The sequence below is a fragment of the Cervus elaphus genome, chromosome 15 (assembly GCF_910594005.1).
Source record: "Cervus elaphus chromosome 15, mCerEla1.1, whole genome shotgun sequence".
Taxonomy (NCBI): Eukaryota; Metazoa; Chordata; class Mammalia; order Artiodactyla; family Cervidae; genus Cervus; species Cervus elaphus.
In genome coordinates, this window is record NC_057829.1 from 9,785,260 (window position 1) to 9,801,532 (window position 16,273).

Below are 16,273 nucleotides of genomic sequence, written 5' to 3' on the forward strand. Positions count from 1 at the left end.
TGCTCACAGGCGATTCATCCTTGAGCGTACGCCTCACATGATAACTCACTCAAATACTAAATTTGTGGCCTATTGTTCTAAACTCAGGAAAAATAGAGAAATTGCAATACTGTTTTGCTTTTGCAATTAGGAAGTTTGTTCACAAAGCCCCACGTGCAAGAGTTGATGGGGTTTTGGTAGATGAGCAGGAAGCCTTCACTGGAGGTGTCCAAGCTGCCCATTGGCAATGTGGACCCAGCATAAGATCACCTTTCTCTGGGTGCTTCCCCAGCTGCCTGCGGCTGAGCGCCTGGCAGTCCTGCCTGAGTTAAGGAACCTTCTTCCCTGACCCCACTCCTTTCTTTGGGAATATGGCATTGTGATTCTTTGTGTGTCTCTGACTCTCAGACGGTTAGGATGAAGCAAGCAAGGTCTGGGAGCCCCTAACAGCCCCCTTCTCCTATAGTCTCAGCATTGGGAACCCAGCTGTCCTTCCCCTGCCTTCTACATTTCTTTTTTTTTATTAAAATATGTCCATATGGTTTCTGATCCCCACCTTTTTCTTTTTTTTTAATTACTGTACTATACATAACATAAATTTTACCATCTCTAGGTGTAGGGTTCAATTGAATTAGGTACATTCAGATTGTTGGGCAACCATCATCGTCTCCCATCTCCAAAATGGTTTCATCTTCCCAAACTGAAACTCTGTACCCCTTCACAATAACTCCTCACCCTCCTTCTCCTCAAACTCCGGCACCCACCATTCTGTTCCTATGAATCTGACCAGTATAGGTGTTACTGAAAGTGTGCGGGATCCAGCTACTCCCCGCTCAAAAGCCAATAAACAGGCCAGGCTAGTGGAAAGAAAAGTTTGCTTATTTCAGATGCCAGCAACTGTGGGGGGAGCATGGTGGACATCTGTCCAAAGGCCAACTCTCCCCCTACCCCTGACAAGCAGGGGATGAGAGCTTTTATAAACAGAATTGGTGTTACAAGCAGAAACAGCACAGTTATCGCTAACAGTCATCTTCAGATTGGTCATCAGTGGTCTGACCAGCATCATCTTGGTTGTTTCAGATGTAGTTACTCTTCAGCTCCAGGGTCCATTTATTCCCGTTTCTCTGAGGCCATTTCTCAGAATTGTGGCAGCTCGTGTCCTGGATGCAGTCTGGTCCTCACGTAGTTAACTTCTCACCTGGGGTTTTGGTGGCTATAAGACAGTTCACAGGATGTGGCTCAGAATATTATCTACAGTCCTTGAGAAATAACTAAAGGTCCTTGAGTATGCTTAATGACTTGTTGTCATTATCAGTCTCCTTTTACTATTTTCCTTTGTTTCCACGTATCTCACTTCTCTGATTAAACTTATTCTTTGACTAAAGCTTTCCACAGACAAAAGGCAGGCAGAGGACATGGTCAGATGGCAAGGATCCTACTCCATTTCAGGGGTACCTCTTGTAAGTAGAACCATACAGATTTTTTGTGTGGCTTTTTTCTCATAGCTTCGTGTCCTTCAGGTTCATCCATGTTGTAGCAGGTGTCAAAATTTCCTTCCTTCTTAAGGTTGAATAATACTCCATTGGATGGATATACCACATTTTGTGTATCCATTCATCCATCGATGGACAGTTGGGTGGCTTCCACCTTTCGGCTATTGTGAACAATGCTGCTACGAACATGGATGGGCAAATACTGTTCTGATTCCCCCTTTGTAATTTGGAACTTTTAAAAAAAATTTGCTCATGTAGGTTTCAGTCTTATATTTATTTTGGTGTTTAATGCCCATTGCATTAGTAGCCCAGTCAAAACTCAGACAGGAAGAAATTCATCTTAACATTCTGCTAAAATAAGACTCAAAGTTAACCTTAAGATCTATGCAAAGTCCTGGATCCTTAGACATTATTCCAGCCAGGTCTTGTCCTTCAGAGAAAAGGAGCTTGAATGAAAAGGGCCTCCTTTCTTCTGGTGGAGGTTTCAGTACAGATTGGTCCCAGGCAGCTCCTCAAGATACAGAATCCAATGCTAAGGTATAGTGCTTCCCAGGTAGCTTGGTGGTAAAGAATCAGCCTGCCAGTGCAAGGGGACATGGATTCAACCCCTGGTCCGGAAAGATCTCACAGGCTGCAGAACAACTAAGTCCATGCTCCACAACAATTGAGCGTGAGCTCCAGAGCCTGGGAACCTCGAGTACTGAGCCCCGGCTGCAGCTACTGAAGCCTGTGTGCCCTTGAGCCCACCACGATGGGAAATCCACTCACCACAACAAAGGGGAGACCCCCTCTCCTCAACTACAGAACAGACCTCACAGCAGGGAGAACCCAGCAGGGTCAAAAATAAACAAACAAACAAATGCTGACTCAGAGTTTACACACAATCCAGCAATTCCACTTACACCCAGGAAAAATGAAAACATGTCCACACACAACTTGTCGACAATGTTCAAAACAGCATAATTCAGAATATTTGAAAAGCGGGAAAAACTCAAATGTGCATCAACTGACAAATGGACAAAATGTATTCTATCCAGTCAATGAACTTGTTCTGCCCGTAGTCCGGATCCCCGTTCGGGAAAGAAGACTCCTCGAGACAATGCAACTTGCAATAGGCGAATTTATTACTGACTCGAGCCAGGGCCTCCTGCCCTCACCAAGGGTGTGAGGACGAAAAGGCCCCGAGCCCCAGTTCTCTCGGGTATTTATTGGGTACAATCGGGTAGTTGGCGCAAGCGGATTGGTTACACAGTTGCAAGGCAATTTTTGTTGGCCCAATCCTTGTGGGCTTTCAGCTTTCCCCTGATAAGTTCCCTTTTTCTTGCTAGGCACATGTTGATTGGCTGGCTCCAGGTGGCCTGATAATTATGTTACTCCGGGAAACCAGGCCTACTCCTAATCTAGGCTGCTTGTCATGGTGTTAGCCATGACAGCCTCACAAACTACTTAGTATTCTGCAGTAAAGTCAATAAAGTATTGATACACCTTATGATATTGATGAATCTCAGAAATATTATGCTAAGTGAAAGAAGCCAAACACAAAAGTTTACCTATTGTGTGATTCCATGTATATGAAACATCCAGAAAAAGGAAATCCACTGGGACAAGAAGGTGATTAATGGTTGCCTAGGGCTGGTTGGAAAGAGTAGGGAGTGACTTCAAAAGGACACAAACAGAAAGAAAGGGTTTTTTTCTGCAGTGATGAAAATGTTCTAAAACTGGATTGTGGTAATGATGACACAAATCCGTAATTTTACTAAGAATCATTTACTTTAAATGAGTGATTTTTATGGCATAATAATCATACCTCAATAAGCTGTTTTAAAATAGAACTCAAATATTTAACAATTATAGTTCACGACATTATCAAAACACAATCTTAATTAATTATTACATAGAACTTTCTATGGAAAAATGTTCATACTGATTATCTTTGGCAGTTAGACTATAAGACTTTTCTTTTGGCTTATATGTATCTTACAAACTTTCTTCATTGAATAGATGACTTTCCTAACAATAAAAGGTGTGTGAGTGTGTGTGTGTGTGTGTGTGTGTGTGTGTTTTAAATAAGTCTTGAGTGAATTGATTTGATTGTCGTGGGGAAGGCCCTGCAAAATAAGACAGACAACCCACAAGTATAAAGGCACTCTGCCAAATTTGCCATATAAAATGTTAAAATTTCTTTGTTGCAAAACCAAACCAAAACAAAACCAATAACTAAACACAAAGGTAGAACACAGAAGACAAACTGGGGAAAATATTTGCAGAACACAATGATAGACAAAGGATAATTTCTTTCATTTACAAAGCCCAGCTGAATCAGTAAGAAAAATGCAAAGAATATGAACAAGCAATATACAGAAAAAGAAATACTGACTGCCATTTTACATATAAGAAGATGTTCAACCTCATTCACATTTTGGTAACAGTATAAATCTGTGCAGCTTTGTAAAAGGACCATTTAACAAAATCTACCAATACCTTTTTAAAGTGTAGTTCTTTAAGACTTAGCATTTCCACACCTAGGACGATTTTAGTTTTGTTTCCAAGCTTTAAGAGGGCCCTGTTTGGTAGCATTAAATTGAATTAAATGATTTCATGGAGACGTTTTGGTGGCACTTTTGTACATGAATAGTTTCTAGATCACCACAAACCAAGCCTAAAACTCTTCTAGCTGCGAATACTCAGAGTTGCAGATTTAGTTGCATTCTAGATTTGTGAGTTGCCTGACAAAGCGCTTGAGAATTTCTTTATATTAGATAAAATATAGTACTTTACAAGTGGAATTCCAAGCATCTTTAAAAATTTTTAGATTTAGATGTCCAAATGTGGAAATATCCCTGGGAAGTATGAAGCTGGCAGGCAGGAAGAGCAGAAGGATGAACAGTAAAAATCCACATCGTATAACTATTAAAAGGGTAAGAATATATATATATATATATATGTATGTATATATATATATATATGTACATATTGTGGGGGCGGACATAATCATTCCCTTTGGAAAGAGGGATTGCTGGGAAGGACGGCTATTGACTTTTCATTTTAAAACATCTATGCTGTTTTGCACGTTTTAAGCCCATGTCTGTCATTTCTTTAAAGACCAGAAAGGCGTTCGCTAGGACTGAGATATTTTTGCTTTCTTATTTTTAACTTTTCTAGATTTAAAAATAACTGAATGGATTTATTATTTAAACAGGTTATTTTCTGCTTGACCTCGGGTCACAGAGCTGCCAGATGTGGTGAAGGAGGAGTCCCCCGGCAGCCAGGGCACGGGACAAAGCGCACGTCCGAGCCGAGCCCGGAGCACCCAGCCCAGGCTCGGGTCGCGGGTCACACCCCGGGGCACCGCGGTTCGCGGAGACCCGGCAGTGCGCATGCGCAGAAGGACCGCCTGCGCGCGCAGAGTTGCGGGCTAGGAGTCCGGGCGGTCGCCTAGGGGCTGGGCGCTGTCCTAGCCCAGCTCTGGAAGGCGCTCCTTACGCCTTTCTAGCAGTGATTTGCTTTCTCAAACTGGAATTTCTTATCTAAGCCCACTCTCCAGCGGGCACCCCTCCCCAAGATAATAATCAGGATGCGGAAATAGTGGGCCCTTTTCACTTTTCTATACGTTCCAAAGTTTTCACAATGAGCCTGCGTTATTATTATGGTAGAAATCTATCTTAAAAACCGAATCGTAGATATACCTGTTCACATGAAGGCATCATATCTACTGGATTCTACGTGTCCGACCTCCCCTGCGTGGACTGAGGGATGGCTCAAGGGATGGCTGAGGATGGTTTGACCTTTCCCGGGAGGAAGGGCTGCTCAGAGTGGGGACGACAGGGGAGGCGAAGGACAGGCCGGGGAGAAAGAGAAGAGCTGGTGGCACATGGTGTGTGTCTGTGTGTGTGTGTGTGTGTGTGTGCGCGCGCGCGCTGCATCGCTAAGTTGTGAAGGACAGGCCGGGGAGAAAGAGAAGAGCTGGTGGCACATGGGGTGTGTGTGTGTGTGTGTGTGTGTGTGTGTGTGTGTGTGTGTGTGCGTGCGCGCGCGCTGCATCGCTAAGTTGTGAAGGACAGGCCGGGGAGAAAGAGAAGAGCTGTGTGTGTGTGCGTGTGTGTGTGTGTGCGCGCGCGCGCTGCATCGCTAAGTTGTGAAGGACAGGCCGGGGAGAAAGAGAAGAGCTCTGTGTGTGTGTGTGTGTGTCTGTGTGTCTGTGTCTGTGTGTCTGTGTGTGCGCGCGCGCTGCATCGCTAAGTTGTGAAGGACAGGCCGGGGAGAAAGAGAAGAGCTGGTGGCACATGCTCTGTGTGTGTGTGTGTGTGTGTGTGTGTGTGTGTGTGTGTGTGTGTGTGTGTGTGTGCGCGCGCGCGCTGCATCGCTAAGTTGTGAAGGACAGGCCGGGGAGAAAGAGAAGAGCTCTGTGTGTGTGTGTGTGTGTGTCTGTGTGTGCGCGCGCGCACTGCATCGCTAAGTTGTGAAGGACAGGCCGGGGAGAAAGAGAAGAGCTGGTGGCACATGGGGTGTGTGTGTGTGTGTGTGTGTGTGTCTGTGTGTGTGTCTGTGTGTGTCTGTGTGTGTGTGTGTCTGTGTGTGTGCGCGCGCGCTGCATCGCTAAGTTGTGAAGGACAGGCCGGGGAGAAAGAGAAGAGCTCTGTGTGTGTGTGTGTGTGTGTGTGTCTGTGTCTGTGTCTGTGTGTCTGTGTGTGCGCGCGCGCACTGCATCGCTAAGTTGTGAAGGACAGGCCGGGGAGAAAGAGAAGAGCTGGTGGCACATGCTCTGTGTGTGTGTGTGTGTGTGTGTGTGCGCGCGCGCGCGCTGCATCGCTAAGTTGTGTAGGACTCTTTGCGACCCCATGGACCGTTGCCCGCCAGGCTCCTCTCTCCAGGAATTTTTCAGGGAAGAATACTGCAGCGGGTTGCCATTTCCTCTTCCAGGGATCTTCCCCACAGGTCCACTTAACTGTATTCTCCCACTCTCATCGATCTGTACAGAATTTGCCGTGAATCTGCTCTACTCACCTCCAGCTGGCGATTTTATAATGCTCTCACGCTGAGCCTATACGCACACATTCACCCGGGAAGCCGGGATACACCGGCGTGGTGACCCCTCCTGCGGGGCTCTAGGTGGCAGACGCGCCCAGGACATCTCTGTGGCCACAGCCTCAGGTCCCAAGACGCCCAAGGAGGGGACTCGTCCCACCCGACTGTGCGGTGCACCGTGCGTCTAAAACCACGGCGCCGCGTCACGCTTCTCTCCAAGTTCTGCTTCTTGATGAGAGAGAGAGAGAGAGAACCTACAACTTTAAGTCAGTGTTGGCCTCATTAGGCTAACGGGTTCTTTTATAGAGACTGTATTCCCCCCGAGCGTTCTCACCTCTCCACTCGGGATCCTTTGGCTCTGCTCTCCTGGGCGGCACCTGTGTCTCCGCAGTACACACGCTGTGCATTTTAGTCCCTGAGAACCAGAGCTTATTCACGATGGAGGGTGTATACAAAGGAGGGGAACCGGGGCACAAAGAGAGGAAACGGCTCCCCATTCTTTAACTTGCTCCCCCTTCCGGCCTCCTGTTAACACAAAGACAGGCGGCGCTGGCAGATGTCGGAGGGGACGCAAAGAGGTCTTCCACTTCCGGACTTGAGGTTGACGGCGTGGCTGTGCCAGCGCGTCGGCAGCAGCCTCCTGTGGCCTCGGGTCTCTGGCCCTGGCCCATGCTCTTTCCGTGAGTCTCTACCTGCAGGGTCCCAGCCCTGAACGTACTCAGCCCACCACCCCCTTCACCCCAGAAGCCTCTCCTACACACACCGCGGTGTGCCCATGCAATCTGTGTCCTCGCAGGATCGCTCAGCCTTTCCACCGTCACCGACTCAGCTAACCCCCCTTTAGGACAAGGTTTTGCTTCGCTCATACCTTTGGAATATAATGAACAAGCGGGGCTTCTTTGAATGCCACTACCTCATATGGCTCCAGGAAACCCTGTGCTTTCCCACCATTTGTTGTTACTCAGTAAACCCCTCAGTTCTAGTTGGGGGGTTCAAAACTTGACTAGCAAGATTCTTGCTTTCAAAAACAACTAGCGAATAATTCAGAATTACATTTTAACACAGTAATTTTTCAAGTTACTTTTTAAAGGAAAGTGTAATGAAATGACCAGGCTTGAAAAGAAGACTACTGTGGTAGATCTTATCTAAAAATTGCACAGAGGGACTGTTAAATGACCCGGATCCAAAGATGCCTTGCAAGCTTGGATGAAGCACTAGAATCTGATCATCAGTACAAACAATGGCTGGGTTTCCAGGTCAATGAAAGGTATTTGAGTTTCAGGAGAGCAAGGAGCTCATGGATCAGTGGTTTACAGGTCACTGTGTGGCACTGCCCAGAAAAAGTCTCTGTGGGGCTTCATGCCTGAACAAGGGCTCCCGCAGTGGAGGAGAATGACCGGAAGCGCTCAAGGGGAGGGAGCACCAGGAGGAGAAAGGGAAAGACTCCTTCAGGGGCTTTGTGTAGGACAAGGCTGCTCTCTCGCATCCTGCTGCTTTCCTGCTCAAAATCACTGGCTTCTCATTGCCTAAAGCAGCATTTCCAAAGTGAATTCCACAGAACAATGGGTTAAACCAGCACTTATCAAACTTTGATGAGCATATCCGTCACCTTGGGATGTTGTTAAATGAAGCTTCTGACTCTGGAGTAGAGACGAAGATACTGCATTTCCTTTTTAAAAAAATATTTATTTATTTGACTGCACCCAGTCTCAGTTGCAGCCTTTGAACTCTTAGTTGCAGCATGTGGGATCTATTCATAGTGCCCTGTCCAGGGTCAAACCTGGGCCCCCTACATTGGGAGTGTGCAGGTTTAGCCACTGCATCACCAGGGAAGTCCCTCTGCATTTTCCATCAAGCTCCCAGGTGGTACTGATGCTGCTGGTCTGCAGACCACACGCTGGGTGAGCCAAGGATCAAAACTTATTAAGTAGATCCTTATTTTTTTTAAAAAAAGAATTTTGATGTCTTTACCGTGCTCATGTGCATTATAAATCTCCAGGAGGTGTGAACAGAATTCAGCGTTTTTTCATGGAGCACCTCTGGTGTTGGGGGAAGGCTAATCTAAATGATGGAGTCATGTTCTAGCATCTGGGGGAGTGTGATGCTCTCCTACTTGCCCTGTTCTCCATCCTGCAGATTCCAAGCTCCTAACTAAAGGCTTGGAAAGTTGTAAATTCACAATCAGTCCCCAAAGTCTCTCCTGCATCACTCACTCCATGTCCGCATCTCCCCATTTCCTTTCCTGCCTCCTGCTTCCCATCCTCCCGGCTGCTCCTAAGTGCAGTACCTCATAAACTTCAATGTGCACAAGAATTCCCCTACCTTCCGAGCTGGTTAAATGCAGATTCCTTGGCCCCACCTCCAGTGACCCCGATATCATAAGTCTGGAGTGCAGCCTGTGAATCTGCCTTTCTAACGAGCTCCTGGTGACACTGATGCCACCATCCGAGGACCACACTTGGAGACAGCATCTCAATCAACAGAGGGACCTCCTTTCCCACTCACTATGGAACTTTCCCAAATTTAGGGCACCGGATGATTGTTTACTTTTTCTTGACTGTGTTTTAGTCCCTGTAGATCTGTAAGCCTCTTGAGTGAAGGGACCATGACTTTTTTTTTTCTAGTTGTCTAGTTCAGTACTTTGAATGAACAGAAAACAAAGGCTGGCCTTTTGTGAGTCTGCTGCTGAGGCTGGGCTGGGGAGCATGCCACCCTTCCCTGTTCCAGCCATCCCTTCCTCCCCAGACTAGGGGGACTTCCTTCACAATGATGCAAGCTTTCTGGAAAAAGACAATGGCCTGGCTCATCATCAAACTCATCTCTTGCCTCTGACATCTGTACTTGTGTTGTCCAGATCCTTGGGCTGGCATAGACCCTGGCACACATATTTTGCTCCTTTGTCCTGGTTACCGGTAACATACATAACATACCAGGATACATAACCTGGTTACCGGTAATTGGTTTTTGTCTTCACACTCACTCCTTCCCTTCAAGTCCTGCAGAATCTCTGTCCCCAGAACATTAGCACTGGGTTTCAGAATGCTCTTATAACCATAATCCTTGTTTCCACTAATCCAGTGGCATCCACCCATTCAGCCACTAACTCAGAGTCCTCCCTAGCTTTTTTAAAGTCATCCTTGCTGCTCTCTCTCTCTCCTGGCTGACACCATCAAGTGGACTATTACAGCCTGGGTTGTCCACCTGACTTTCAAATCCCAACCACTTTGTCCTGCCTTCAACAAGCGTACACAGACTTAACTGCATGCATTCAGGTACACACACTGTGTACCTGAAAAAATGAAATTTTATTTTATTTTAATAAAATCCTGCCTCTTGCCATTTGGAGGTATAGCCTAACCTGGGGACCAGAGGTAGCCATAGTGAAAAATATATAAGGCTCCCGACAGATCCATCCTCTATGCTTGGCACTTCCGGTTATATGCAGATGAACCAGACTTGGAAGATCTTGCAGTCTAGAAGGAGAGTCAAGACTGTTAACAACATAGAATGTGATACGTTCCATGAACGAAATATAAATGAAGTGGAGAGAAAATTCAAAAGAAGGAATTTTATGGGTTGAATTGGGGTCTCCAGAAAAATCCACATATTGAAGTTCTCACTCTTCTTACCTTAGAATGTCGCCTTATTTAGAAATACGCTGTCGCAGGTGTCATTTGTTAGGACGGGGTAGTCCTGCAGTAGGGTGGCCCAGTCTGTTGTGCCCAGTGTCCTTAATAAAGGGGAAATTTGGAGACAGACGTGCACACAGGCAGAGCACCATGTGAAGACCAAGGCAGAGACCGGGAGTGATGCTTCCACAGGCCAAGGAATAAGGACCACCAGCAAAGGATCAGAAACTAGGGGAGGGGCCTGGAGGGCTCTCACAGCCCTCCTCACAGCCCCAGAAAGAGCTGATCCTGCTCTCAGCAGTATGAGATATGTTTCAGTCATTTAAGCATCTCCATCTGTGTTACTTTGTTAGAGTTTCCCTAGGAAACAGGGAGAGTTCCTGATGCAGGCTAGTAAGGAAGATTTCGTCAAACTGGAGGAGGTAGAATCTGAGCTCAGTCTTAAAAGAGAAGGCATTCAAAGAAGAAGGAGCATTAGGAAAAACAGAAGACAGAAAAACACTAAAAGCGCTTGGGAAGCTGACATTACCTTTAGAACCTAGAGGGAGTCAGGGAGTGGGCAGAGGTAATTCATTAGAGATGTCACAGATGAGTATCTCAGGTTTGGAGAAATGTATTTTGAATTGTGACATTATTTCTGTAATTGCTGCTTGTCTTACAAATAAAATCTCATTTTTTCATCTAGACCTTAACGTAACTGCTGAACTTTAAACATTTCGCTACTGACTTTTGAACTTGAACGTTTACAATTTTACAGCCGCTAAAGGGAACTTCTGATATCAGAATCAAAACTTAGGCCTTCAATTTTAAAAATGAGATGGCATCAGAACAGTTTCCCTACTCACATATCAGTGATATTAATAACTTTTAATTCTGTTTTAAGGGCTTGTTAATTCCTAGTGTTCTATGAAATACAATACAAGGAGTCTGGGATAGATTTCAAAAGGCCTAGACTCAGGACTTTCCTGGTCATCCGGTGTCTGAGACTCCAAACTCATAATGCAGAGGCCGGGTTCCGTTCCTGGACTGGGAACTAGATCCCGCATGCCACAACTAAAAGAAGATTCCACGTGCCACAATTACTAAAGATCCCATGTGTTGCAACTAAGACCCAGTGCAGCCAAATAATATAAATAAAAATTTAAAAGTCAATATACAAAGCTGCAATTCTTTTTAAAAAAGGTCTAAATTCAAGGAAAGAGGTCATTTCAGTGTAGACTTTTTAAAGTGGCAAAGCCACTTGTCCCACCCCACACCGACACACACACAAGGGCTCACTTGCACGTATAAAAATAGAGCAACATCTCCAGTTTTTACCTTTCAGAACTGTGGTGAGGGTAAATGAGACGAGATTTTAAAAGATGCTTATGCAGGGAAATATATGTATTTTACTTGAATTCATTTACTCAAGGAGAAGGGTAGGTTACTACCTTCTCTAATATTCCTCCCACTAGTAAATCCTGTTAGCTGCATTCTTACAGAACAGGCTTAGAGCAATGGGAATTGCGTACGTGTACGGGGTAGAGGGATGTGTGTACAGAGACACAGCCTTGCTTCTTCTTGTGCCCTTAGATGGCTTGCTGTTGTTTAGTCGCTCAGTTGTGTCCAACACTTCGCCACCCCACAGACTGTAGCCCGCCAGGCTCCTCTGTCCATGGGATTTCCCAGGCAAGAATACTGGAGTGGCTTGCCATTTCCTCCTTCAGGGGATCTTCCTGACCCAGGGATCGAACTAGGTCCTCCTGCACTGGCAGGAAGATTCTTTTATCGCTGTGCCACTGGGGAATCTCTAGCTCTGAGATGGCAGCAGGGACTCATTCATAACAAAGCCCACTTCAGCCAGGTTTCTCCCTTCGTCAGACAGGTTTCCCTTGGTTTTTTTTTTTTTTTTTTCCCTTGGTTTTTTAACTCAGAGATTCAACAGGACAATCGATCAATCCCTCTCAATATCTCTCTCCATGTCTCTCTTCATCCCTCTCTTGCCCTAAGAAACTACCTTTTTACTACATTTTGAAACCTATCAAACGTTCACAAAGTGAGAATAATACAATGGCCCCATAAAGTTCTGCCACACTTGCTTCAACTATCCACTGATTCCTCTCCCCCTCCCTCCCTCCCACTCCATGGAATTTTAGAGCAAATTCCAGACTTCATGTGCTTTGATATGCATGTCTAAAATACATATGCATATTTTTCTTTGGCCATGCTGCATGGCATGCAGGATCTTAGTGCACCAACCGCGGATAGGACCTCTGCCGTTGGTAGTGAAAGCACAGAGCCCTAACCACTGGACTACCAGCGAATTCCCATGTGCATATTCTATGGACTTCCCTGTTGGCTCAGCAGTAAAGAATCTGCCTGCCAGTGCAGGAGCCGAGGGTTTGATCCCTGGGTCAGGACTATCAAATGGCAACCCACCCCAGTATTCTTGCCTGGAAAATCCCATGGACAGAGGAGCCTGGTGGGTTGCAGTCCATGGGGTCACAAAAGAGTTGGACACAACTTAGTGTCTAAACAACAACATATTCTTCTATGACAAGATGCCATTGTGAAACTTCACAAAATTAATGATAATTTATTAGAGTCATATCATGCCTCCTTTCAATGTTTTTAAGCAAGAATAAATGGCAAGATTTTACATAATCTACAACTTAACCAAAAGAATACTTGAGTAAGAAACCAGCTTGGAGTTTTCTGATATAGCATTCTGTTACATAAATGACTTTAGAGGGAAGTATAGATGGACTGTAATTGGAAGACGTGAAGAATATTCTCTCACAGATTTTTTTTTTGCCCATCTCTCATCACTGTTCTGTGCTTCAGTTCTAGCACCCTCAGAATGATGCTGTTACCTGGCAGGACACTAACCTAGATTAAAGAAACAGCATCTGTCAGGAAGATCCCCTGGAGAAGGAACAGGCTGTCCACGCCAGTATTCTTGGGCTTCCCTTGTGGCTCAGATGGTACAGAATTCACCTGTGATGTGGGAGACCTGGGTTTGATCCCTGGGTTGGGAAGATCCCCTGGAGAAGGGAAAGGCTACCCACTCCAGCATTCTGGCTTGGAGAATCCCCATGGACAGTGGAGCCTGGTGGGCTGCAGCCCGTGGGGTCACAGAGTCAGACACGACTGAGCACGTAAGGGGCAGTGGGGGCTTGGGATGGACCAGCACACACTGTTACAATTAAAACAGGTCATCAGCGAGGACCTAGCGAGCAGCACAAGAAGCTCTGCTTAGCGTTATGTGGCAGCCTGGATGGGAGGGGCGTTGGGGGAGAACGGATACATTCTGATGGCTAAGTCCCTTAGCGGTCCACCCGAAACTATCATGGCGCTGTTAATCGGCTATGTGCCAATACAAAATAAAAAGTATATTAAAAAAGGAAATAGCATCTGTTAATCTCATTAAGTTCATTGAGGCAGGATGGGGCTGGGTGCTGGTAAGTGGAGCAGATAAATGTGAGGCATATATACTATTTTTCAGGTTGAAAAGTAATCACAGAGAACCCTTTCTCCTTCAGAGCACGTACTGATGCTTCAGAGCACGTGTGACTCATGGAATTCCTATTAATTCTGACAGGGTGGAGTTAGGTAGGAAAAGCATGCCAGAAACTCACTCCCTAACCTTGGGAGAAAATGATAGCGTTATGCCTACAGCTCTGGGAAGACATACATATAAATATATGTTCATGTCATTTCAATCTTCAATATCTGGTAAACAAGAATTTAGGAAAGAGAGTCTGGCTGATAATTGTCCCATGAGAAAACAACTCAATTTGTCAGTAAATAACAAAAATATTCATATTACCCAGCTATTCTGCTTTCAGCAACTTAGTCTAAATAAATAAACAAAGATGCAGGCAAAGATGCACTTCTAAGATCATTTGTATCAGTATTGTTTATAACCACAAACATTTTAAAAATGTTCAACAACACAGTTGGTGGAATAAATTACATTATAGCATCATGATAGTATACTTTGTAGCCTTTAAAAAGTACCTAGGAGGAATATAGTGGTTAACATGTAAATATTTTGACATTATATTTAATTTTTGAAAATATATTATTAAATAGTACAATGAGGATAATTTCCCTTTAACTTAACAATAATTATATTAGTGTTTACACACCTGCACATATACATAGACACATATGCACAGAGAAACAAGATTACAAAGATATAGAATTAATATAATGCTAATAGTAATTATCTCTTCAAGTAGAACATAATTTTTTGCCTCTAGATTTTTCAACAATGTACATATAAAAATTAGGTAAAAAATTTTTTTCTTTCAAAAATTTTTAACCACCAGATCTGGCAACATGGAACAATGACCTGAAGTAGAATGCCACATACTATAAACCCAGAGAAATGACACATAAAGGAACACAGAAAAAGGAAACAAGATTCTGAGAAAGAGTGATCTGAAATGCAGGCTGAGACGCACATGAATTGACCATGCCCATGGTTGAAGGCACATAAATATGCTGCTCCCAGGGGACCCAACAGTAGGTACAAAACACCAGGAGCCTGGATTTAAGGACACACAAGGACAGGAGATAAAACTTTAGGTTAAGTGGTAAACCACAAATTTAAAGAAAATACATAATATACCTGAACACATGATCCCCACTGATGCACCAGGATTAGCCCCTCAGGGACAGTCTGAAAGATATTATGAAATAAGCATATTTAAAAATTAATTAGAGAGATTTTTAAAAGAAAGGAATAGAAAATAAAAGAATAAGACACTATGAAAATAGAACAGGAAGGATTGAAAAAAAGATAAAACTTACAGAAATTAAAAATAGTTATTGAAACAGAAAAAATTGATTCTCTCCACCAAGTTTAATAGATGAATTAAATAGTAAATTAAGTTCCAAAGTAGAGATTATGAGTGATCTGCAAGCTAGCATTAAGAAAATTGCTGAATACTAAGTAATTCACAGACTGGATAGCAAGGCTCATTTGACTCAGAGGCTGCCAGGAAGAGCCAGCAATTGCTAGTCAGGAACTTGGAGAAGGGGGGCGAGGAGACCTGAGAAGTCTGTTTCCAAGCCCTGAAAGAGCCCTTACATCTTGTTAGGTAGGTAAAGGAAAGATTAATAAAAACTTACGGGCCTGTGATTATAAAAAGTTAAATGTATACTTACTCTGTACCTTGACATCATGAAGTCATCATGTTTTCCTGTAATATTAATTTTAAATTGTTTGAGGGACTGCTGATTTGTAACTCTGCTACTGGGAACATGCTTGTAATAGGAAAGTCACAATATTTGCTATAGAGAATGGATCACTTATTGTCATAACCTTTTTTTTTTTGGTCATGGGCTGTTGATTTTCTCTGCTGGCTTTGGTGATAATTAATTCATTGATTTCACATAACTCACTCTAACTCAACCATAACAAAGGAACAAAGTTAAAGATATTTTCCTTCTTATGAAAAGGTATATTTCAAGTCACTAGCAAATTCAGTTTAAAACACACTGCAAAATTCTATCCAATACTGAAAGAAGAAATAATACAATAACTGTAAGACAAATTTGAAGAAAAATAAGGCAAGAATAGTTGCCCTCTCATTTATCAAAACTCAGTATAAACTTACAGTGATTAGTAAGTGTGTTATTGGTGCAAGGACAGACAAATAGACCAGTGGGCCATAAAAGAGGGAACCTAAAGAAACCCACGTTTCTTACGAGAACTTAAGATAATGGAGATGGCATTGCAAACTGATGGGGAAAGGATAAAGTTTTCAATCTACATGAAAAAATAAGACCCCTTCTCTCATCCATATCACACACCATACCCTGGAATACCAAAAAAACTTCCACAACGATCCCAAACCTAATGGAAAAGCAAAACTTTTAAAGATTTATAGACAACCCAATCAAAAAATGGGCAGAAGACCTAAATAGACATTTCTCCAAAGAAGACATACAGATGGACAGCAGGCACATGGAAAGATGCTCATCATAGCTAATTATTAGAGAAATGCAAATCAAAACCACAATGAGGTGTCTCTTCACACTGCTCAGAATGGCCAACATCAAAAAGTCTACAGGGGATATCCCGGTTCTCCAGTGGTTAGAACTCTGCATTTTCACTGCCAAGGGCCCAGGTTCAATCCCGGGTTGGGGAACTAAGAT

General features: G+C 44.0%; 1 protein-coding gene and 1 long non-coding RNA gene across 3 annotated transcripts in view; both read right to left on the bottom strand.

Annotated features, from left to right (window-relative positions):
• The window catches only part of DISC1 (DISC1 scaffold protein), a 428,932-nt gene extending 422,024 nt beyond the window's left edge, over nt 1-6,908 (bottom strand). The window contains exon 1 of the mRNA XM_043924985.1: nt 6,832-6,908. The gene's annotated coding sequence lies outside the window, so the exon portion shown is untranslated. The remainder of the gene's footprint in view (nt 1-6,831) is intronic.
• A 2,864-nt stretch (nt 6,909-9,772) lies between these two features.
• LOC122708989 lies at nt 9,773-16,070 on the bottom strand. Of its 2 annotated transcripts, none has more exons than XR_006345375.1 (4): nt 15,281-16,070; nt 14,742-14,792; nt 10,127-10,227; nt 9,773-9,970 (listed from the first exon to the last, which is right to left on the bottom strand). It is a non-coding gene; the product is annotated as an uncharacterized LOC122708989 (long non-coding RNA). The 2 variants fall into 2 exon arrangements; XR_006345376.1 differs by having other exon boundaries at nt 14,924-16,070.
• Nucleotides 16,071-16,273: the final 203 nt, after the last annotated feature.